General features: G+C 41.5%; 1 non-coding gene across 1 annotated transcript; it reads left to right on the top strand.

Annotated features, from left to right (window-relative positions):
* Positions 1 to 22573: 22573 nt before the first annotated feature.
* Positions 22574 to 22688, top strand: LOC136730551 (U5 spliceosomal RNA). The gene has a single exon (XR_010809345.1). It is a non-coding gene; the product is annotated as a U5 spliceosomal RNA (small nuclear RNA).
* The last annotated feature ends 2737 nt before the right edge of the window (positions 22689 to 25425 follow it).

The raw sequence follows: 25425 nt of genomic DNA, 5'->3' as shown, positions 1-25425 counted from the left end.
CCCACCTAAGCCTCGTTTGTAATGCATGTCATTGTATTTCAAAAAGGAATCTGGAAATAGTAAACCTATTTTCTTTATTTGAATGTATTAAAGATCACATTTTATTACATTTTCTTTTTCTGTACTTCATTACATTATATTGAGATTCATAATTCTATTATTTATTTTCCGTATGTATGTATGTATGTATTATTGTATGGAAGGAAAGTTAGAAATGATTTTCTCAAACCTGTTTTTCTCTCTTGTATACTTAAGAAAGATAAGGTCAAGCTAGAAGGTCAGGAGGCCATAAGGTAGTTTGATTTCTGTTTGTTATTTACGATGAGAACCTTGGAGACAATGTCAAACGGTATGACCTACGTGCCTGTTCCTTAAAACCATGTGTAGATCTATGAACTCTGTTCTATAATGAAATATGTTCTGCATAGTTAGCCTTTAAGATAACATAGTAATGATTTTCTAGCATGTATGTATGTATGTATGTATGTCCAATTGCTTTGACAATACAAATGAATTGAATTGAGAGGGAGAGAGAGAGAGAGAGAGACAGACAGACAGACAGACTGACAAACACAAACAGACACACACACACACACACACACACACACACACACACAGACACACACACAGCCAGCCAGCCAGCCAGCCAGCCAGCTCAGCGATGACATCACAAGCCTCTCTCAGCTGACTGCTATGACATCACAGAGCATGAACATTCCGTTGCTTGCCGTCTGTCAACCACTCAGTCACTGCTAGCCAGACTGGCTGGCTGGCTGGATGGGGGGGCTGCTTGCTGCTGCTGCGTACCTTAGCAAGCTTATTTGCTTGACCGGCCTTCCTACTCCTCTGCCCACATGCCCACCTATGCCCGATCTGCTGTTCACCTGGATCACAGCTCCGCCCCAACAAGGCAGATCCTCCCAAAAATGGTACAAACTGATCCACGTTCCCCTCCACAGAAAGCTTTAGCCCAAAATAAGGGACACATTCTGCCCAATATGTCAGCGCCAACCACAGCCTGAGGGACACAGTGACACACGAGCACCGGCTGTAAATATAATGTAAATACTCGTTTGTAATGCATGTCATTGTATTTCAAAAAAGGAATCTGGAAATGGTATACCTATTTTCTTTATTTGTATGTATTAAAGATCACATTTTATTACATTTTCTTTTTCTGTACTTCATTACATCTTATTGTGATTCATAATTCTATTATTTATTTTCCGTGTATATGTATGTATGTATGTATTGTGACAAACCAAGGGGCAGGGTCATACATGGCAGATATGTCAGGCCAGGTCTGCTGCAAGGTGTGTACTCTAGGGTAGAATACCGACCCTAGGCAACTACACTCCCCAGAAACCCTCAGGCAGCCATTCTAGCACCTAATGTGGTCACTTGGTGTTACTTCCTCAATTATTCACCAGGTATATAAGGCGGGCCTGAGAGAGAGAGAAGTGAGAGACAATAGGGTGAGTTATCTGGAAAACAGAGGTAGCTCATAAGGAGAAAGCCAAGACTTATTTATTCCAGACTTTGTTTAAAATAGAATGATTATGTAAGATTAGTTACAACTCCAGTGTGAGTTAGGTTTTGTTTTCAGATTTGTTTTGTTTGAAGTAAACATACAGGCACAGCCCTGTATTTGCAACCTCCTCCCTGGGTCATTACTGGTTTTTACTCCTAAGAAGATCACAGAGAAGACCCGCACATGTGTACAGCCAAGGCGTTTTGTCACATTTGGTGTAGAATGCGGGCAGCACCTCATGAAACCCAGACTGGCTGAGTGAATTTTTTTATCCAAAAAAAAAAAAACTACAGGCTGTAATAGCCCAACAGGAAGCGACCAGGGTGCAGCAGGTGGCTCACCAGGATGCTATGCGGATGCATCAGGAAGCACTGCAGGTCCAGCATGATACAAATAAAATGTTTAGAGAAGAGCAGGAAAAGGTGACTAAAGAGCTGAAAGAGAGTGTTGAAGCACTTGCAACCAGGATTGGGCCACAGGGGGCTGCAACCCATTCCACTCCCCGCACCAATCACTTTCTGCAGAAAATGACAAAACAGGACGATGTTGAGGCCTTCCTTATGACCTTTGAGAGGACAGCAGAGAGAGGGATGGCCAAAAGATTCCTGGGCAGGGCTTGTGGCACCTTATCTGGCAGGGGATGCACAGAAAGCGTACTTTGATCTGGAGCTGAAGGACGCCCAGGACTATGATAAATTGAAAGCGGAGATAATGACCCGATTGGGCGTGACCACCGCAGTGAGGGCACATCGGTTTCAGCAGTGGGCCTACCAACCAGGACAACCAATCCGAACGCAGATGTTTGATCTGATCCATCTGGCCAGGAAATGGCTACAGCCAGAGGTCCATTCATCAGCCGAGGTGGTGGAGGCCATAGTCCTTGACAACTACCAACGCTGTTTGCCTAAGGACGTTCGACGCTGGGTTGGCCAGAATGAGGTGCTGTCCGCTGACACCTTGGTGGCCATTGTAGAGCGGTTCTATACAGCCGGAGCAGCAGAGCATGTACCGGAGGTTAAAAACTCGTTCCCCAGGCCATGACGAACCAGCGGACCGGGTAAGATGGTTCCAAAGTACTCTGGGAAACATGACGCGCTGGATTGGAAGAAAAGAGCAAGATTGGGGGGGGCAAAGGTGGGGCCTAAAGCCGAGACTAAGGGTTATAGGGGGTCACCATCACAACCAATTGTCTGCTACAATTGTGACAAAGTAGGACATATTCCGGCCCACTGCCCAGGTAGAGAGGAACCAATGCAATGTAATGTGTGTGATATGGGGAAAGAGAAACCGGTATTTTATGCCTGCCCTGTTGGGACGGATGTTTTCATAGGCGGAGTACCTAATCCAAAACACATGTGTACAGTGATAGTCGATGAGAAAGAAGTGGCTGCTCTACTCGACTCTGGCAGTATGGTTACACTGGTCACAGAAAAATTAGTAGCGACCAACAAGCTGGATAGACATCAGGAGCTCAGTATCACATGCACACATGGTGACACACGCCCCTATCCCACAGCCCTTGTAAACATACAGACAGAGGCCGGGAAACTAGATTACGAAGTCGGTGTGGTACCCAACATGCCATATGATGTGATACTGGGACGATATTTTCCTAATTTTGGAAAACTAGATAGAAAACATAGTAAATTGGAAATGCACACTGAAAACTGTAAGCCAGAAGTTGCCTCGATCCCACAACTAGAGCTAAAAGTAGACCTGGTTCCAGTTGAGTCGACAGTGAAGGTTTTGGTTGGGGAAAATTAAACTGAAAACATAAGGGTGGAATGTAGTGACGTAGATGACCCTATGGAGGGTGAGGAACCCAGCACTAGCAGGGTGGGTGAGAATCCATTCATAGAGACCCCTGAAGCTGACAATGTAGAAGTGTCAGTGTTAGAGGGACTCCCCACTGATTTTGGCAGCGCACAGGTGCGAGATCTCACTCTACACTATGCTAAAGAAAATGTGAAGGTAGTAAATGGGACCCCTATGACTACTGCAGACCCGCCAACAGCTTATCCTTATTTTATGGTAAAAAATGACCTATTGTACCGTGTAAATAAGATAGGGGTGGACATTGTGGAGCAATTGCTAGTTCCCACCCCATTCAGACGAACAGTTCTCAATCTGGCACATGGGCATATCCTCGGGGGACATCTGGGGATGGACAAAACCAAGGATAGACTCCTGAGGAGGTTTTACTGGCCAGGCGTACATGCAGACGTGACAGAACATTGTAGCTCATGTCCTGAATGTCAACTACATGCTCCTAAACCAGCCTTCAGAAGCCCACTGGTCCCTTTGCCCATCATAGAGACCCCCTTTGCTAGGATAGCTATGGATGTGGTGGGACCTCTCCCAAAATCAGCCAGAGGGCATCAGTATATACTGGTTATTTTGGATTATGCCACCAGGTACCCAGAAGCCATTCCACTGCGGACCATGGCTTCAAAAGGTATTGCAAAAGAGCTAATGTTGATGTGTAGTAGGGTGGGGATACCGAGGGAGATATTAACAGATCAGGGCACACCCTTTATGTCTAAGGTTATGACCGATCTGTGTAAATTGTTGCAGGTTAAGCAGTTGAGAACATCAGTCTACCACCCACAAACAGATGGGTTGGTTGAGAGATTTAATAGGACCCTGAAGTCCATGCTAAGAAAGGTAATCGATAAGGATGGGAAAAATTGGGAATTCATGCTGCCCTACTTGATGTCTGCCATTAGGGAAGTCCCACAGGCTTCCCTGGGCTTTTCGCCTTTTGAACTGTTATATGGGAGGCACCCCAGGGGGATATTAGACATAGCCCGTGAAACGTGGGAACACGAGTCCACTCCTTTCCGGAGTGTAGTCGAGCACATCAATGCTATGCAAGAGAGAATAGCCACAGTCACTCCCATTGTGAGAGAGCACCTAAGGCAGGCACAGGAACACCAACAATTCGCCTATAATCGTCAGGCTACACTGAGGGTGTTCCAGCCTGGTGATAGGGTGTTGGTGTTGGTTCCCACTGTAGAATGTAAATTTCTGGCTACGTGGATGGGACCTTATGAGATTATAGAGCGAATACGGGAAGTGAACTATAAGGTTCAGCAACCCGGCCGCCGACCCCCAGAACAAATATATCATGTCAACTTAATAAAAGCCTGGAAGGACAGGGAAGTGTTGATGTTGACTTACCCCCCTCAGCCACTAGGGACACCGAAGGTGAATATTGCAGCTGCCTTGTCACCTGACCAGTTGAAGGAGGTGAACGACTTGATAATACGTAATAGGGAAGTTTTCTCAGGCATACCGGGGCGTACCCATTTAGTCTCTCACAACATTGTGTCTCTCCCAGGAAAGAAGGTAAATATGAGGCCTTACAGGGTACCAGAAGCTCGCAGGAACACTATTAGAAATGAGGTTAAGGAAATGCTGGAGGCAGGGGTTATTGAAGAATCCCACAGTGAGTGGTCCAGCCCTATAGTCATGGTTTCCAAACCTGATGGCTCCTGGAGATTCTGTAATGATTTTAGAAAGGTTAATGAAATTTCAAAGTTTGATGCATACCCAATGCCCCGAGTAGATGAATTGTTAGAGAATATTGGGAATGCTCGCTATATTTCAACTATTGACTTAGCCAAGGGCTACTGGCAGATTCCCTTGACCCCGGGTGCCAAAGAAAAAACAGCCTTTGCAACCCCAGATGGTCTGTTTCACTACACAGTGATGCCCTTTGGCCTGCATGGTGCTCCTGCCACCTTTCAAAGGTTGATGGACCACATACTTAGACCACACAGGATGTATGCGGCAGCATATTTAGATGATGTGGTCATTCACAGTCCAGATTGGGAATCACATTTGTCTCAGCTCCAAGCGGTATTGGATTCAATACATGCAGCAGGCCTGATGGCTAATCCAACCAAATGCAATTTGGGGTTGGAAGAGGCCAAATACTTGGGCTATACAGTAGGGAGGGGTATGGTGAAACCCCAAATATCCAAGGTTGAAGCCATAAACTCTTGGCCTAGGCCTGTCAATAAAAAGCAGGTTAGGGCATTTTTAGGGTTAACTGGGTATTACCGGAGGTTTATTCCCAACTATGCTACCTTAGCGGCCCCTCTGACTGATATGACTAAGGCTACAGAACCCAATATGGTTAGATGGGGTGATACAGCAAACCGGGCTTTCCGGAGCCTACAGGAGGCGCTCTGCCGCAACCCCGTTTTAATGGTACCTGACTTTCAGAAAGAATTTATAGTCCAGACGGACGCCTCTGAGGTGGGGATCGGAGTGGTTTTGTCCCAAAGAATGGGTGATCACGAACACCCGGTGTTGTTCCTTAGCAGAAAGTTGGAATCCAATGAAATAAATTATTTGGTAGTTGAAGAAGAATGTTTGGCAGTGAAGTGGGCTTTGGACAGTCTTCGATACTATTTGTTGGGCAGGCACTTCACCCTGATCACTGACCATGCCCCCCTCACTTGGATGCATCGTTCGAAAGACAGGAATGCCCGTGTGATGAGGTGGTTTTTGAGTCTCCAACATTTTCATTTCACCCTGCAGCACAGGCCAGGGAAGGCCATGGGGAATGTTGATGGGCTGTCCCGGGTGCATGCTTTTTTGCGGCTGTCGCTCGACCTATGGGGTCGCAGCTGGGGGGGAGGATGTGGGACAAACCAAGGGGCAGGGTCATACATGGCAGACATGTCAGGCCAGGTCTGCTGCAAGGTCTGCACTCTAGGGAAGAAAACCGACCCTAGACAACTACACTCCCCAGAAACCCTCAGGCAGCCTAATGTGGTCACTTGGTGCTACTTCCTCAATTATTCACCAAGTATATAAGGCGGAAAGATAGAGTCAAGCTAGAAGGTCAGGCCAGAAGCTAGTTTGATTTCTGTTTGTTATTTACGATGAGAACCTTGGAAACAATGTCAAACGGTATGACCTACGTGCCTGTTCCCTAAAACCATGTGTAGACCTATGGACTCTGTTCTATAATGATATATGTTCTGCTTAGTTAGCCTTTAAGATAACATAGTAATGACTTTCTAGCATGTATGCATGTATGTATGTCCAATTGCTTTGACAATACAAATGAATTGAATTGAGAGGGAGAGAGAGAGAGAGAGAGAGAGAGAGAGAGAGACAGACAGACTGAAAAACAGACAAACAGACACACACACACACACACAGACATACACACACACACACAGAGCCAGCCAGCCAGCCAGCTCAGCGATGACATCACGAGCCTCTCTCAGCTGACTGCTATGACATCACAGAGCACGTACATTCCGTTGCTTGCCGTCTGACAACCACTCAGTCACTGCCAGCCAGACTGGCTGGCTGGCTGGATGTGGGGGATGCTTGCTGCTGCTGCGTACCTTAGCAAGCTTATTTGCTTGACCGGCCTTCCAACTCCTCTGCCCACATGCCCACCTATGCCCGATCTGCTGTTCACCTGGTCACAGCTCCGCCCCAACAAGGCAGATTCTCCCAAAAATGGTACAAACTGATCCACGTTCCCCTCCACGGAAAGCTTTAGCCCAAAATAAGGGACAAATTCTGTAACAACATAATGGATGCCCACCCAACCTGTGACAAAACTGAGAAAAAAGAAAAACGCCAGTCCTCCTGGGGGAGGGACACACAGCCACCCTGGCTGCCCAATATGTCAGCGCCTACCACAGCCTGAGGGACACAGTGACACACGAGCACCGGCTGTAAATATAATGTAAATACTTGTTTGTTATGCATGTCATTGTATTTCAAAAAAGGAATCTGGAAATAGTAAACCTATTTTCTTTATTTGTATGTATTAAAGATCACATTTTTTTACATTTTAATTTTCTGTACTTCATTACATCTTATTGTGATTCATAATTCTATTATTTATTTTCCGTGTAGATGTATGTATGTATGTATGTATGTATGTATGTATGTATATGTATGTATGTCCAATTGCTTTGACAATACAAATGAATTGAATTGAGAGGGAGAGAGAGAAAGAGAGAGAGAGAGAGAGAGAGAGAGAGAGAGAGAGAGGAATATGAGCTCCTAAAAAACATTTGTTTTTATACATAAGCGGATTTAATTTGTCATTTACAAATGAATATATAGCACTATAAACATACACAGAAGACATGGAATAGAAATTCAGAAGAAAAAGTATTCAAAAAATAATAATTTTAAGAGAAACACAAAAAGAAGAAAGCAGAGAGACAGTTCAGGAAGAAAAGTCAGAAAAGAAAAGCTGACGACAAGAATTGGAGGTAAGAGACAAATAATTAAACAAAAAAATATGTATTAATAAAATAAATAAGCATTCTCAGTAGTTGACTCAGCCAATGAAAATGCAGAGCTCCGATTTGAATAGAGTGACAGTAGGAGAGAGCCCAACTGCCACTGAAACTGATAGAAATCTATCGAACAGCAGTCTGACTGCAGAGCTGCCTTTTGAAATCCGATACCCTGAAGACATTCGCTCTGCACAGGCTAAGAAGGACTACAAACAAGCTGTGATGAGAGCATCTCCTGAGACCCTCATCCTAGACTACACCGGTAAAGGAGAAAACAGGGTCAAGAACAATCTACTGTTCTACACTCAGTACCCCACCGCCTTTCAAAAAACCCTGTGCCAGACATACCCCAATAACAACAAGAGGGGCATTAGCAGAGGCAGGCAGATCTCAGTGCTGGTAGAGAAAGACACAGACAGTGTGATGCTCACTTTTAATGTATACCACAACGGGACCATCATGGTGCAGGACAGCGAGAGCAGCCTGGACCAATTATCTCTCGGCTTCCACACCTCAAAGCAGCAGACTGAGGTAGAGAAACACAAGCCAGAGCCAGCCACCCTGCAGTCTGCCCCCAGCCACACGGAGCCAGACAGTGCCCCATCTCCCACAGACTGCCCCCCTGTCTACCCAAACTCTCCAGCAACATTAAAACACTAAAGGAATGCCTATCAGTGCTGGAGCTGAAGTTTGCGGAGTTCAGGGACTAAAGATGCACCACAAGGCTGAGATCCATAAGCTGAGAGCAGCAGTGAGAGACCAGGAGGAGCAGAGCCAAACCCTGAGGACGGAGCTGCACAGAGCGAGGGAGGAGCTGACCAGGACACCCCAGCACAGCCAGCTGAGGAGCCTGCAGAGCCAGCTGGAGAAGCTAAGAGAGGAGCACAGAGACTGCACTGCACTGACCCCACAACACCTACAACCCCTGACGCACCCACTGACGCACCCACTGATCCACCCACACTCCCCACCACTCCTGACACCCCCACTATCACCAGACCTGCCACTAATACACAAACCCCTGAAACGCCACTCCCCTAAAACACACCCGCTGCCCCCACCACTCCCGACGCAAAACCCGGAGTGGCAGGTCAACACAGAGGTGGACATTCTGAGCGACTCCAATGGGAAGTTCCTGGATGAGAGGCGCCTCTTCCCTGGGCGAAAAGTGAAAAAGCTTTGGTGCCCGACAGCACAGAGAGCCCTGGAGCTGCTCTCCAAGAGGAGGCTGTGCCAGGTCAAACACATCCTCATCCACACCGGCACTAACGACCTGAGTGCCCGCAGGGGCGATGTGGCCTCAGCCCTGAGACAGGTGGCAAAGAAAGCCACAGAGGAATTCCAAACTGCCAAAATCACCATCTCCACACTGCTGCCCCGCACAGACGTGCCCCTGCACATCATCCAGGCCATCAACGCAGAAGTATCCCGAAGATGTGCCCTCCTCCCCAACGTCCACCTGGCACACCACTGAGACATCCAGCCACATCACCTGTATGACCACGTCCACCTCAACAAGACGGGTGTGAGGAAGGTCCGTTTTTAGTGTTTCTCTGAACACATCCAAGCTTACCTAGGCGCTACATATTATTTTCAATTACCCGTAATTCTGATCTGTATTTTGGCTTGTTAATAGAAGTTATTGAAGTTGGACTCCTAATTCAAAATAACCAATATGTATCTCAACGTAATTTACTGACAGACATCACTCTTTATCACTTTCACTTTTGAAGGAACTGCTTTGTATTCTGTGTATTGTTTTATTGTAGTGCTGCTTCCTTTCTTGGCCAGGTTTTACTTGCAAAAGTGATTTTATTCTCAATGTAAGCTCAAAGTCAAATAGTTTAAATAAGAAAACAATGTATTGAAATGAGAACATCATGAACCTGTGTAATTGTGCTGAAGGACAAGCACTGAAAGCAGAGAGAATTTTGTGTTTGGCATTGAATAGCCTTAAAGAAAACTATGCCGTTTTTGGAAACTTTCATATTTAAGTTGAATGTAGGCAAAAACATTCCAGTCACTCTGAAGAGAGAATACAGTTTACTGTTCGAATAAGTAGCCCCTGAATTGAAGATAAAAATCAAAAGTGCTGTTCGTAATTAGTTTACACTTTTACATCAGATGTCTTGTTTTTGCGTTCCAAATTGAGGAGTTGTGGCATATAATGTAAATGAAGTTACTTCACTAGTAGTGCGATTTCTACGTTGTGTATGTGTGTTTGTATATATGAACTCATACATTTTTTAAAGATTGTATTTGGAAAACAGATTCAGGTATAGCACGTGTCCCCCTTTTGAATGGGTTCTATATATAACATTTTAAAACGAATGGTTCTGTGTAGAACGCTATGTTTGGGGGTTCTTCATGTAACCCCTTTGAAGGGGTTCTACATAGAACCATAAAGGGATCCACCAGAGCGATTACTCGAGGAACCCTTTATGGTTCTGTGCAGAACAATTTCTTCTAAGAGTGTGGAGTGTCGCCACACAATTTCTCTCAGAGGGCTTTTGACCAATGGCAATCCAATCCTGAATGACGTCACCACTATCCTGTTGTACTTTATGGGAGAGATGTATTAAGTAGTTTATAATGAGAAGAATAACAATAATCACCTGTTTTTCATAGGTTTTGTATCCATGGTCTCCTTCATATTAGGAAAGGAAGTTGATCCATAGCCTACTCAGAGACAACTGAGAGTTGGTCTCTGAGCAGCAGCACAAAGGGGTCGAGTCTCTCAATGTCCGTGTGTTGGAGATATTCCACCATATTGGTCCCAGCCTTTAAAACAATGTTAAAGAAGATGTTAAAGATATTGTAGAAATATATTGCAGAAGAGCAGAACTACAATCACACTTTTTCAATGCTATTGCTGTTTTCTACCTCCCTGGTGAGGTACCAATGCGGGAAGTTTGAGAGAGTATTTCTAAAATGTGTATGATCCAATACACACAGTTATTTAAAAAGCTGACGTCTTGTACATGCTCACCAGAACCAAGCCTAATTAAATAACACATTTAATATTAAATAAGTACATGTGCAGTAGCCACTTGGACAATTACAGATCCCCAGGTCAAAACACAACAGAAAGACATGGAAGATCGTATTTTCAAATCACATCTGTGGCCCCCATAACTGTAATTTGGTATTAGTGGGTCAAAGCATTTATTTGGTTCAAGTGATAATAAGATCATATTTTGAAAACAAACACTACAGGATGTCATATTTAAAATGACTGTGAGTACCTTTCTTTAGTGACGCTTCTGAGGGGGGCAGGGATTAGTTGAGTGTGCTAATTGGAGCTGTGAAGTGTGCAGAGAAAATACAAATGTTTTCTTTTATTATGAAAACAAAGAACTTTTTTTTAACACCGACCTGGGATTGTGTTTCTTTCCAAGTTTCCTTATTGTTTCTGAGAAGAGACTGTTCACTTGCAAAGTGAACTGGACCCGTGTGACTCGCAGGTAAGGAGAGCCCGTGTTGAACTAAGATGGCTACAGTGAGTTTTCCTGGACAAAGCTCGGGCAAAGGATAGCGCAGAGTGCACCTGCACCTGAGATTGTGTTGAGAAGCTTTGTGATAAGAGCAGGTAAAGAGGGAAAAGAAACACAAGTCAGCAGCAAAAGTATTTTCTTTGTTTGAAGCACACATTTTGTTTTAACTGAAACGGGACTAAAACTTTTGAAAGGGAAATAGTTGCTAGTGCACTGTATTTTTATTGAGTTTATTAGAAGAAAAAAGCTTATATTTTGGACAGAACGAACTCGTTTGGCATGCAACTAGCAGCAAACGATGTGAAGCAAACAAAACAGTTAGCAAGTTAGCAAGTTACAGTCTGTCCTAGGTCCGGGGGTGCTTATGGTTGTTTATGGGTTCCCTTACCTTAGCCAGTGTCATGTACGGGTGTCCGTACCTTACTGGAGTGTTTGTTTTTATTATAATATATATACATAATATAATATATAATAATGTAATATTTCAGATAAATCGTCACAGTGAGTGACACCAGCATTATTGGTTTTTTGAGAAATAAAAAAACAGAATGTAGAGAAGAAAATGTTGGAAGGAAGTTGGGAGAAAGACTGGTCTTCGAAGGAGCACCGGGACTGGTGGAAGCAACAACAACCAGATAAGACAGAGAAAGGAATTGTGATATTGTGTCAGGTTGGTGAGAATCAAGAAAAGAAAATAACAGAAATGGAAGATCATCATAAACAGTAATGTGAATTGAGAGCAGAAGTTGTGAAAAATACGATAGAATTAATAGAACTACAAGGCAAATTAGAAGGGCAAGAAAAGTGGTCAGAAAAGGTGAAGGTGTAGGTGCGCGATGTGCTGCCGTGTTAGGAGCGCGTCGCGACACAGATCACTCCGAGGACGACAGGCCCGATTGGGATGATTTAGATCGCAAAGCATGGGAATATGAAAAAGGAGGTTTTGCTAGCGCTCCTCCCCCATATAATCCGGAATATAAATCAATCACTGATTTTGGTTATAATAATACATTGTATCCAGATCTGACCGCTCTGAAAACGGTCCCAGCTGCACCCATGCAAGTCAAAACTAGACAGAGTAAAGAGGAAGGTCAATCAATAGTCTATACGACTAAAACCCATGTCCCCTTCTCCCCAGGAGAAAAAGAAATGATATGGGCGTCCCTCCCAAAATTAAAACCAAACCAGGGTAACACAACTTTTTGGGATATTCTAGATGAAAAGATGGTTATTCACCTCCTTCACCCGCACGATGTACACATCATCGTGAAGGCTAAATGTCCGCCCAACATTTGGATACAGTTACTACGAGAATATCAGACCGGGGAGTGGGCTAATGTAGCCTCTACAGATGAGGAGGAAATAACAGAACTTTTTCACAATGGATCAAGAAAACTGAGATAGTGAAATAATGAAATAATCGAGTGGGATTATTTGACATTTTATTCTAAATAATCATAAGCTTAAATAATAAGTTATAAGGGCTGTTTGAGACACTGCAGGGTCAATAAAACATGCCACAGATCGGATATCTGAATTATCTTTAGATATCAATGTGTATGTGCTTTGTGTGTTTATGAATATGTATAGTTTGAAGGTGATATAAGGTAAATGTCTATGTTTTGGCAATCATTTTAGAATTATATTTAAAAATGTAACAACAGATTTATCATATTCATGAGGATCTTTGGCTCTATACAGAGTGCCTCAAGCATCAGAAATCAGAAAGAAAGACTATTATAAGAAAAGTAATCCAAAATATACATTGAATAAACAGATGGATAATAATAGTAATACATAAATAGTCATGGTGTCTCCACAAGAAGAACCAGAATTTGTTTGTTAAACATCATGTTATGGACAAGCTCTGTCAAAAGTCAAATTCAAGGAAACGAAAGGCTAGAAGAGAGCCTGGTGCAGCCCTGACAGCCTGTGAAAGCAGGAGAATGTAAACAGTCTGGTGACATGTTACAGTCTTTCAGAAAATGTTTGGTTATTGGTGCCTAGCATATAATACCTGAAATGAAAGTCAAAGTAGACCATGGTTTTAAGATGAGTGATGTAGGAAAAGGGTAAGATACCGCAGAAGTATAAGATTACAACTATAGAATAAGTAAGCTCAAGTAATATAAAATGCTTTACAGGAGAAAAGTAAGAATGGAAAGGGAGAGTAAAAGAGAAGGTGTCCTAGGATTATGGGAATCATTATTGAGATCAATGGCCTATTGGCTAATATTTTGTTAGGTACATATATGACTTCAATAAACGAATAATGGAGTGACATCTGTATAAATATAAATAAAACATATTGATAAAAAAACCTGAATACATTTCTTGTAAGAAATTAAGAATAGGAGAAAGAATAGCTGTTAGAATGCAGAGCAATGTTAACCAAAGTTGAAGAGGGTTTGAGTAAGTTGACGAGGGTCTGAGTAAGTTGATAAGGCTTGGGAAGCAGGAAAAGGTGAGTTTGATGTGTGTGAGACAAATGTGCTGCCACTTTTAGCACAGAGAGCTTCTGATGGTGATTGAATGAAACGTGGGAAAATAAATAAACTTGATGTAGGATAAATGAATAAATAATTGAATGAGATATGAGCCGCAGAGACCTCCCACATTGGAAAGTGGACTACAGCAGATAATCCTCTCCTCTCCCAGGGCAGGGTGATTAAGTGGGGACGCGTGTGAAGAGTGCAGGTGGACCCAGGTGAGTTGTGAAAGAAAGAAGAAACAAAAATAATAAGGCACGCGTGCAAACAATCAAAATAATACTAAGTGAACAACAAATTAAACAATAAAGTGAAAGATAATCAACACACAAAATAATGGCAATATAGAACCAAACAAAATACACAAGCCATATTGCATAAAGTGAAGTGAAATATAAATATAATAAGTAATGGTGATTAAGGAGCTAATTAACACCGTCCGTGACATTTACATTGGTTGGGTGTGTGTTTTATTGAAATACAAAATAATTCTATTTTTCCGAAGTGCTGAACTTTAATACAGTCTAGAAAGATTAATATTTTTTGTCTTGGGCTATATTATTATTACCATAGTTTTTCTATTGTATAAGTATCTTGGAGTAGAGGCATAGGTGGGCATGTGGGCAGAGGAGTAGGAAGGCCGGTCAAGCAAATAAGCTTGCTAAGGTACGCAGCAGCAGCAAGCAGCCCCCACATCCAGCCAGCCAGCCAGTCTGGCTGGCAGTGACTGAGTGGTTGACAGACGGCAAGCAACGGAATGTACGTGCTCTGTGATGTCATAGCAGTCAGCTGAGAGAGGCTCGTGATGTCATCGCTGAGCTGGCTGGCTGGCTGGCGGGCTGGCTGGCTCTGTGTGTGTGTGTGTTTGTGTGTGTGTCTGTTTTTCTGTTTGTCAGTCTGTCTGTCTGTCTCTCTCTCCCTCTCAATTCATTTGTATTGTCAAAAGCAATTGGACATACATACATTCATACATATATATATATATATATATATATATATACATACATACATACATGCTAGAAAGTCATTACTATGTTATCTTAAAGGCTAACTAAGCAGAACATATATCATTATCGAACAGAGTTCATAGGTCTATACATGGTATTAGGGAACAGGCACGTAGGTCATTCTGTTTGACATTGTCTCCAAGGTTCTCATTGTAAATAACAAAGAGAAATCAAACTACCTTATGGCCTCCTGACCTTCTAGCTTGACCTTATCTTTCTTAAGTATACAAGAGAGAAAAACAGTTGTGAGAAAAGAATTTCTAACTTTCCTTCCACACATACATACATACATACATACATACATACAAACCAGAGGCATGCAAAAAAATATAAAGAGGAAGAAAATGTTGTATAGCACATACAAAAGGGATGGTGATGAAACAAAATACATAGAATATGTTGAGCTGCAAAGAGATCTTAAGAGAGGGATCAGGAAAGCAAAGAGGGAAATAGAAAGAAACATAGCTCTTGGAGCTACAACCAATGCAATGAGCTTTTTTCAAAATTACAACAGCAAGCGGTCAATTAAGGAGGAGGTGAAACAGATAAAGGGCAAAAATGGAGGTATCTTGGAAAACGAACAAGATGTGGCAAATATTCTAAATGAGTATTTCACAGAGGTTTGTACAAAAGAAAAAACAGATGACATGCCACAGGTTGACAATCAATCCTGTCAAACCCTAAGAGAGATCAGGATAAATGAGGAGGAGGTACTAAAGGGACTAGCAGAATTAAAATCAAACAAATCACCTGGGCCAGATGGGATATTTCCAACAGTACTTAAAGAAATGAGGGAAATTATGTATAGGCCGTTAACTCGATTATTCCAAATGACACTTAGAACAGGGGATGTTCCCACTGACTGGAAGACAGCAAATTTCATACCAATCCACAAGAAAGGGGACAAAACTGAGCCAGGAAATTACAGACCAATCAGTCTCACCTGCATCACCTGTAAAATGTTGGAAAAAATGATTAGACAGAAAATAGAGGAGCATCTCAATGAAAACCATATTCTTGGAGATAGTCAACATGGGTTTAGACGAGGCAGATCATGTCTTACTAACTTAATACATTTTTTTGAACATGGAACTGCAGCTGTAGATCACGTGAAAGCATATGATATGATATACTTAGATTTCCAAAAAGCTTTTGATAAGGTTCCACACCAAAGACTGATCCTCAAATTGGAAGCTGTAGGCATTCAGGGTCATGTAAGTAGATGGATTATGAACTGGTTGATGTATAGGAAACAGATTAGAGGAGTCACTTCTAACTGGAGTGAGGTTGTTAGTGGAGTTCCACAGGGATCAGTACTAGGGCCTTTGCTTTTTCTAATCTATATTAATGATCTGGACTCTGGGATACTTAGCAACCTTGTCAAATTTGCAGATGATACTAAAATAGGTGGCTTAGCAGATACAATCTTGGCAGCACATGCTATTCAGAGGAACTTAGATAAATTCAGTTGTGGGCTGACACCTGGCAAATGAAATTCAATGTGGACAAATGCAAGGTAATACATGCAGTAAAACAAAAATGTCCACTATAATTACACTATGGGAGGTACAGATCTAGATGAAGTAATGCATGAGAAAGACCTAGGAATCTATGTGGATTCACTTTCTCCATCCAAACAATGTGAGGAAGCAATACAAAAGGCATACAGAATGCTAGGGTATATCGTCAAAAGTGTAGAATTTAAAACAAGGGAAGTAATGTTAAGACTGTACAATGCGCTAGACCTCATCTGGAATACTGTGTACAGTTCTGGGCACCACACTTCAAGAAGGATATTGCTGCTTTAGAGACAGTTCAGAGGAGAGCAACCAGACTTATTCCAGGTCTGAAGGGAAAGTCCTACTCGGAGAGACTGAGGGAACTGAACCTTTTCACCCTGGAACAGAGGAGATTACGTGGGGACTTGATCCAAGTCTTCAAAATCATGAAAGGTTCCTCAAACCAGAGGAGCTTTTCCAGATCAGCAGGGACACACGCACCAGGGGACAACAAATGGAAATTGGGCTTCAAGGCATTCAAGATGGAAAGTGGTAGAAGCTGAAAGTTTGGGAACATTTAAAAATAGACTGGATAGGATCCATGGATCACTTAGATATTAATGGACACCAAACGAGCATGATGGGTCGAATGGCCTCCTCTCGTTTGTAAACTTTCTTATGTTCTTATGTTCTTATGAATGTTCCCTAAGCATGTTTCAAATGTTCCCTAATTTATGTTACAAATGTGCCTTAGCACCTCTCTCTCTCTCTCTCTCTCTCTCTCTGTCTCAATTCAGTGCATTTGTATTGTCAAAGCAATTGGACATGCATACATACATACATACATATATATGGAAAATAAACAATATGTGTACATCTCTGCATTAATGGTGCCCTAACAGATGTGCAAGTTACATGACAGACAGACAGACAGACACTCACACACACTTTCACACACACACACACACACACACTTTCACAGACAGACAGACAGACAGACACACACACACACACACACACACACTTGTATACCTGACACGTATAGAAGACTGGATAGGGAGATATAAATAGCAATGGGGAGACTCTTGTACTTGGTGTGGCTCTATCCATATAGTGGGGCCAGCAGCCACTTAGCAGGTGTAGCAATAGAAGCTCAGCCTGGGGAGACTGGATTTAGCATTTCCTCTCCATTTTGATAAGTATCCATAATCATTTCTGCAAAATACTTCTATGATACCTATGTATGTTTTTTACTTGTACTATATTATACTATCAAGTATCAGTGTACACATACAATGTGACCTGTTACATTAATACAGAGGCCACGGAAGGCCAGATCAGTAATAGCCACTGTCCCCTGATATTACACTTTTTTACAATCACTTTGGCACTCATTTCAGAACCTTGATGTCATTTTTCAAAACTCTAGACACAAAACTCACACCCGATGATCAAAATGCACATTTTTCAATTGCTTGGATACAATACACATCAACCTCAGATCATTTGTTCATTGAACTAAAATGATACAACTTAACGTCAAAGTATTACCATTTCAAAATGCAATTCACACATTACATCTGAGATCACTGTCTATTCATTTCATTACAAAGATCTAACTATCAATTGATACAGCTGCTCAAAATGATAAGTGACTGTTGCATTACTCTTAATTCATAGTTTTATGGAAACTGACGAACAGTATTCCATGTTTCGATCATGAAAGTTTCAGGATAATGAGATCCATTGACACCAATAACCGAGGAGCATGAACCAGTTGGACTACATTATCTATGGATGTAATATTTCATCATCATTCATCATCATGTAGCACTTTTCCACACCATGTTTTCAGTGTGGAAGGAAAGTTAGAAATTCTTTCTCTAATACCTGTTTTTCTCTCTTGTATACTTAAGGAAGATAAGGTCAAGCTAGAAGGTCAGGCCAGAAGGTGGTTTGATTTCTGCTTGTTATTTACGATGAGAATCTTGGAGACAATGTCAAACAGTATGATTGAAGTGCCTGCTCCCTAATCCATGTGTTGATCTATGAACTCTGTCCTATAATGATATAAATTCTGCTTAGCTAACTTTTAAGATAACATAGTAATGACTTTCTGATTATAACCAGCTCTTTGATTTTTGTGTATAAAAGCTCTGACTGTTAAAATGAAGGCAGAGCGACTTTGGGATCTTCTTGAGTCACTGTTCCTCTCCACGCTGCGTGTATTAAAGGCATTGCAACTAACGCTCCAACCTGGTTGAAGATGATTGTTCTTCCACATCAGATTTGACATTACTGTATGTATGCAGGCCCTTGTAATTGCTTTTCCAATACTGCCAACTGGTTATTGATGATTGATTTCACATTGTGGTACGAGTATCGAGTGAAATGAGTGCTATCCACCCGAGCAACACAGTGATAACATGGAGCCGGCAGGTCATCCAGGTCACAATAGAGGTCAAGCAGTGGGAGGAGGAAGACGTGGTGGTCAAAGGAATGGAAGGGGACATGCACCCCTTCTGAGAGGTGGTCGTGGGCCTCGTCATAGAGGAGGGCTTAGGCCTCACCAGAGAGGCAGCCATGGGCCTCATTTGAGAGGTGTTGGGGGAACGTGGTAGAGGACAAGGCCACGGACCAGACAGCGGCAGCAACAGCAAATAGTGTCCAGTGAAATCCGAGAAATAGTTGTAGAACATGTTGTAAATCATGGCATGACCATGACTGAGGCAGCTACAATGATTCAATCAAACCTCAGAATCAACTCAGGATCAACTGTGGCCTCAATCATCAGAAATGTCCGTACTGAGAAGCGGCAAGTCTTCAGCATGCACTAAACATTAGGCTACTCTCAATTGTCAAATGACTGTATACTGCATACCAATGTGTAGCACAGAGTATAGTGTGCCTTTTGAAAGAAATGCAGACAGAGTGAAGCAGCTGATGACTGAGTATGTTCAGGTATGTTCAGTTTCAAGATGCCTCTTGTGAAAAATGGTTGTGAGAACCTGAACCTGAACACAGGGCTGATGGAAATTTAGAAGTACAGTAATCAATCCTTTGTTTTGCTTTTTACACTAAGCCAGGTGAGGAACACTGCAGTTGACATTTTACTGTAGTTTTGTTCGTTTTTGTAGCTAATTATTTTTGCATGGATTCAAAGAAACCTATGGTGTGATTTGATTGTATTGCATCAATACATTTCAGATTTTGTTCAATGATTCCACTGTGTCTGTAGTATTCTCTCTACTAGTCCTTTTACAGTGATGTATTTATGTGTAGTACCATAATGAAACATGTATCACATATTTTGTACTACAATATTTAATGATTGTACGAACAACTACACAGTGAAACTATCGGTATCTTCTGTGTTACTATGTTACTATGGTATTTCATGATAAATGAGTTATTTGAACCAACAAGTCTGCAAGTGCTAGGTTTCTTTAAAGATATGAATGCACAATGCAATGTTTTGAACATTGGACAGCCTGTGTTAAAAGTGATGACCGTTTTGAGTTTTGTGTCTAGAGTTTTGAAAAATGACATCAAGGTTCTGAAATTAGTGACAAAGTGATTGTAAAAAACTGTATATTCATCCTATTTAATGTGCTCTTTTAAAATGTACTTTTCTTTTTTATGTTGCCATTTCTGTTCTACCAATGTTTCAGTTGTTAGCCAAAGATTGACAGAGTACATCTCATACACACAGGCCAGACAGCAAAGATTTCTTTTTGAAATTCAATTACAAATGCTGCATGAACTCATCAATACGATTAGAGCTCCTGAAAGCAATATAACTAACTCACTCTACAGCATCTCATTAGCAGTGAAAAGAAACCAAGAAAGTTGGGACAGTCGACTGTTTACCACTATGTAACATCACCTTTTCTTTTAATAACACTTATTAAGCACTTGGGCACTGAAGACACCACTTGGTTAAGTTTAGCAAGCGGGATTTTCCCCCATTCATCCATTATGCATTTCCTCAGCTGCGCAACTGCACAGGGCCTTCGTTGTCTTAATTTGCACTTCATAGTGCGCCACACATTCTCAATTCGGAGACAGGTCAGGACTGCAGGCAGGCCATGCTAGCACCCGCACTCTCTGCCTATGCAACCATGCGCTTGAAATCTGGGCAGAATGTGGTTTGGCGTTATCCTGCTGAAAAATGCAGGTACGTCCCTGGAAAAGACGATGTCTGGATGGCAGCATATGTTGCTCCAAAATGTGTACATCTCTTTCTGCAAAAATGGTGCCCTCACAGATGTGCGAGTTACATGACAGACACTCATACACACTGTCACACCCACACACACACAAACACACACTTTCACAGACAGACACACGCACACACACACACACACACACACACACTTTCACAGACAGACAGACAGACACACACACTTTCACACACAATCACTTTCACAGACAGACACACACACACACTTTCACACAGAGACAGACACACACACACTTACATACATACATACATACATACATACAGTGAGGGAAAAAAGTATTTGATCCCCTGCTGATTTTGTACGTTTGCCCACTGACAAGGAAATGATCAGTCTATAATTTTAATGGTAGGTGTATTTTAGCAGTGAGAGACAGAATAACAACAAGAAAATCCAGAAAAACGCATTTCAAAAAAGTTATAAATTGATTTGCATGTTAATGAGGGAAATAAGTATTTGATCCCCTATCAATCAGCAAGATTTCTGGCTCCCAGGTGTCTTTCATACAGGTAACGAGCTGAGATTAGGAGCACTCTCTTAAAGGGAGTGCTCCTAATCTCAGCTCGTTACCTGTATAAAAGACACTTGTCCACAGAAGCAATCAATCAATCAGATTCCAAACTCTCCACCATGGCCAAAGAGCTGTCCAAGGATGTCAGGGACAAGATTGTAGACCTACACAAGGCTGGAATGGGCTACAAGACCATCACCAAGCAGCTTGGTGAGAAGGTGACAACAGTTGGTGCGATTATTCGCAAATGGAAGAAACACAAAATAACTGTCAGTCTCCCTCAGTCTGGGGCTCCATGCAAGATCTCACCTCGTGGAGTTTCAATGATCATGAGAACGGTGAGGAATCAGCCCAGAACTACATGGGAGGATCTTGTTAATGATCTCAAGGTAGCTGGGACCATAGTCACCAAGAAAACAATTGGTAACACACTACGCCATGAAGGACTGAAATCCTGCAGCGCCCCCGCAAGGTCCCCCTGCTCAAGAAAGCACATGTACAGGCCCGTCTGAAGTTTGCCAATGAACATCTGAATGATTCAGAGGAGAACTGGGTGAAAGTGGTCTCAGATGAGACCAAAATCAAGCTGTTTGCCATCAACTCAACTCGCCGTGTTTGGAGGAGGAGGAATGACCCCAAGAACACCATTCCCACCATCAAACAAGGAGGTGGAAACATTATGCTTTGGGGCTGTTTTTCTGCTAAGGGGACAGGACAACTGCAGCGCATCAAAGGGACGATGGACGGGGCCATGTACCGTCAAATCATGGGTGAGAACCTCCTTCCCTAAGCCAGGGCATTGAAAATGGGTCAAATACTTATTTCCCTCATTAACATGCAAATCAATGTATAACTTTTTTGAAATGCATTTTTCTGGATTTTTTGGCTGTTATTCTGTCTCTCACTGTTAAAATACACCTACCATTAAAATTATAGACTGATCATTTCTTTGTCAGTGGGCAAACGTACAAAATCAGCAGGGGATCAAATACTTTTTTCCCCCACTGTACATACATATATATGGAAAAGAAACATTACAAGTATAAATCACAATAAGATGTAATAAAGTACAGATAAACAAAATGTAATAAAATGTGATCTTTTTGAAAATGCAGGGACGTCACTGGAAAAGATGATGTCTGGATGGCAGCATATGTTGCTCCAAAATGTGTACATCTCTTCTGCAAAAATGGTGCCCTCACAGATGTGCGAGTTACATGACAGACAGACAGACAGACACTCACACCCACACACACACACTTTCACAGACAGACATACACACACACACACACACACTCACTTTCACACAGACACAGGCACACACACGTACAGACACACACACTCACTTTCACACAGAGACAGACACACACACACACACATACATACATACATACATATGGAAAAGAAACAATACATTTATAAATCACAATAAGATGTAATAAAGTACAGAAAAACTAAATGTAAGAAAATGTGATCTTTAATACACACAAATATGTATGGCTGGTCGGATGCGTCTTGGACTCCGGTTCCTCTTCATTACGTATAACGCTTTTGCCTTTTGCTAAAGCTTTCCGTGGAGGGGATCGTGGGTGAGTTTGTACCATTTTTGGGAGGATCTGCCTTGTTGGGGCGGAGCTGTGATCCAGGTGAACAGCAGATCGGGCATAGGTGGGCATGTGGGCAGAGGAGTAGGAAGGCCGGTCAAGCAAATAAGCTTGCTAAGGTACGCAGCAGCAGCAAGCAGCCCCCCCATCCAGCCAGCCAGCCAGTCTGGCTGGCAGTGACTGAGTGGTTGACAGACGGCAAGCAACGGAATGTACGTGCTCTGTGATGTCATAGCAGTCAGCTGAGAGAGGCTCGTGATGTCATCGCTGAGCTGGGTGGCTGGCTGGCTCTGTGTGTGTGTGTGTGTGTGTGTCTATGTCTGTCTGTTTTTCTGTTTGTCAGTCTGTCTGTCTGTCTCTCTCTCTCTCTCCCTCTCAATTCTATTCATTTGTATTGTCAAAGCAATTGGACATACATACATACATACATACATATATATATGTATGTAGCGTAAGGTACACTTTTAAATTTCAATTAAAGAAGTGAATTCATAGTATCACCTTATCACGAATCCTGGAGTCTTGTAGAACTCAATTTCTGTAATAATTGGACGCAGACACCAATTCCAAAGATATAAATTGTCAAATTTATTTAAAAACAAAGACTAAATGTAGCACTACACTAATTATACAAAAGGGAAAAACTAATTAAAATTCAACTCTAGATCAACAAATCAAAGACAAATCACTTCCGTGACCAAATCAAAGACCATGGGATCCCATAGGATAACACACAAATCGTTAAACAAAAAAGGTTATAAACACATTGACTACAATACCGGTTAGTAATTCTAGGAATCACTAAGAAACAGTTGAAAGTGCTAAATTGCAGTTTCAGAAGAAGAAAAAAAACTGTAACTGATGGGATATGTAGTACTTTATACTCGAGTGGTCTATGCGATTACACCCTGTTGGTGTTATTAAGAACGCCAAGTACCAGAATGCAGAGCGGGACTGTTTTTTGTGCCGTGACTTGTCGGGGGAAAAAGGCGCAGAAAAAACGGACGAGAAGGTGAAGGTAGTATGGCGGTGATGCACGCGTTGGTGAAGTGGGAAAGCGGGGTCGACAAAGACTCTTACAGCGTGATTCCCACTGCTTGCTTTCGCAATTTTGATTTATTCAGCATTGCTGATGATGACGAAGAGACGACTCGAAACTTCAGAGCAGAGTGGAGAGACACGAACAAACCTCCAAAAGGTGGATGGCCTGTCCATGAAGCGCAGATCATTATGACTGGTAACAATGTTTATTTAAAAAAAAAACATTAAAGTCTTTACATGCTATTTGATATATACAATCACAGTATATTTGAAATGAATGTTTAAGTTATTAATGTGTTGTACTTCTAACATACTCTCATAACATGGTAGGTGGTGGTGAGGGCGCTAAAACTCGTCATACTTGACTGGCATTTGTAAGAACGATTTATTGTGTGTTGTGCTTTACAATAAAATCCCCCAAATCACAAAATAAATTAAACCAGATATAATTTAACTTCAGTTTTGATTCAGTGTTGGCTGTTCATCTTAATTTGTATGGTCAAAGCACAGTATTTTTATGACAAATAAATATAATCCCCAAATATCTGTGGACATAATGCAGGGTTTTATTTATTTTATTTTTATTTTAGGAAAAGAAGGCGAACTAAGAAGAAAACTTAATGACCTAACAAAAATGCCCTGTCCTAAAATGAAGAGAGTACCTAAACCAAACAAAAAACTTCAAATTTCAGATGATAGTGACCTTGATGAACCACAGTTACCGGTGAGATAATTACTGCAAATATAAAATAAATGTATTGCAGGATTGTTTTTTTTAAATCATTTTCATTATATATATATATATATATATTCATTTTAAACTCTTTTTCTCTCTGAATACAGCACAAAATAAGAGAAAACCGATGGAGCTTCAAGAATTAGATCCCGTCATATTCTACAGACATTTAAAGAGTCCAGTGAAGTTGAGATACAGCAAAAAGTTAAGCAGTTCGAAAAGGAAAACACAAGACTTAAAAATGAAAACCAATGTCTTCGAAACCGTATGGTTGATGGTAAGTTTTTTTATTTATAGCAAATAATTCCTTACCTTGATAAATGTTATTCTTCAGTAATTTAGATTCCAGAGTAATGTATTATAGTTGATCATACTGAAGTAATCTAGAACCACAATACAGACTCTTAATGTGCACTGTCTAATAGTTTAATAATACTGATTATTAAATAAAGTTTTTCAACATAACTTCATAATCCTACATTAATGACTATATGCATTACATTAGACCTGGTAATTCTTGTATTTTATCTCTTTTATTTTTTTCGTAGCTAATGTTAATGACCCACAAAAAGGTCAGTTTGCCAATAACATAGAGCAAGTCTCTCAAGTATAATTGCAGGCATTGATGGTTTTGTTTTCACTTTGTATTAAATATATTACTAGAAATGATTATCATTTAATACTAAGGTTTTTTTCTCCAGAGATTCCAGACCTTTTGGACAATCTGAAAAAAATTGTAACAAAAGCCACATTTATCAGCAATGAAGACAAAAGTGTGTCACCATCAAGTGGTTCTGACAGCCCCACAGCAAATTGTTCTGAATCTGACAAAGAATCACCAAAACAGGTATAACACTCTTGGTCTACAATATTACAAAGACAAGGTAAAAATATATATATTGAAAACAAATATTGGTTGTAAACAATCTAATGATGCTACATTATCAGTTATATTCATAGTTATAGTTGATAATAAGAATGTAATTGA

The sequence above is a fragment of the Amia ocellicauda genome, unplaced genomic scaffold, assembly GCF_036373705.1.
Source record: "Amia ocellicauda isolate fAmiCal2 unplaced genomic scaffold, fAmiCal2.hap1 HAP1_SCAFFOLD_32, whole genome shotgun sequence".
Taxonomy (NCBI): domain Eukaryota; kingdom Metazoa; phylum Chordata; class Actinopteri; order Amiiformes; family Amiidae; genus Amia; species Amia ocellicauda.
This window is presented reverse-complemented; position numbering and strand designations above follow the sequence as displayed.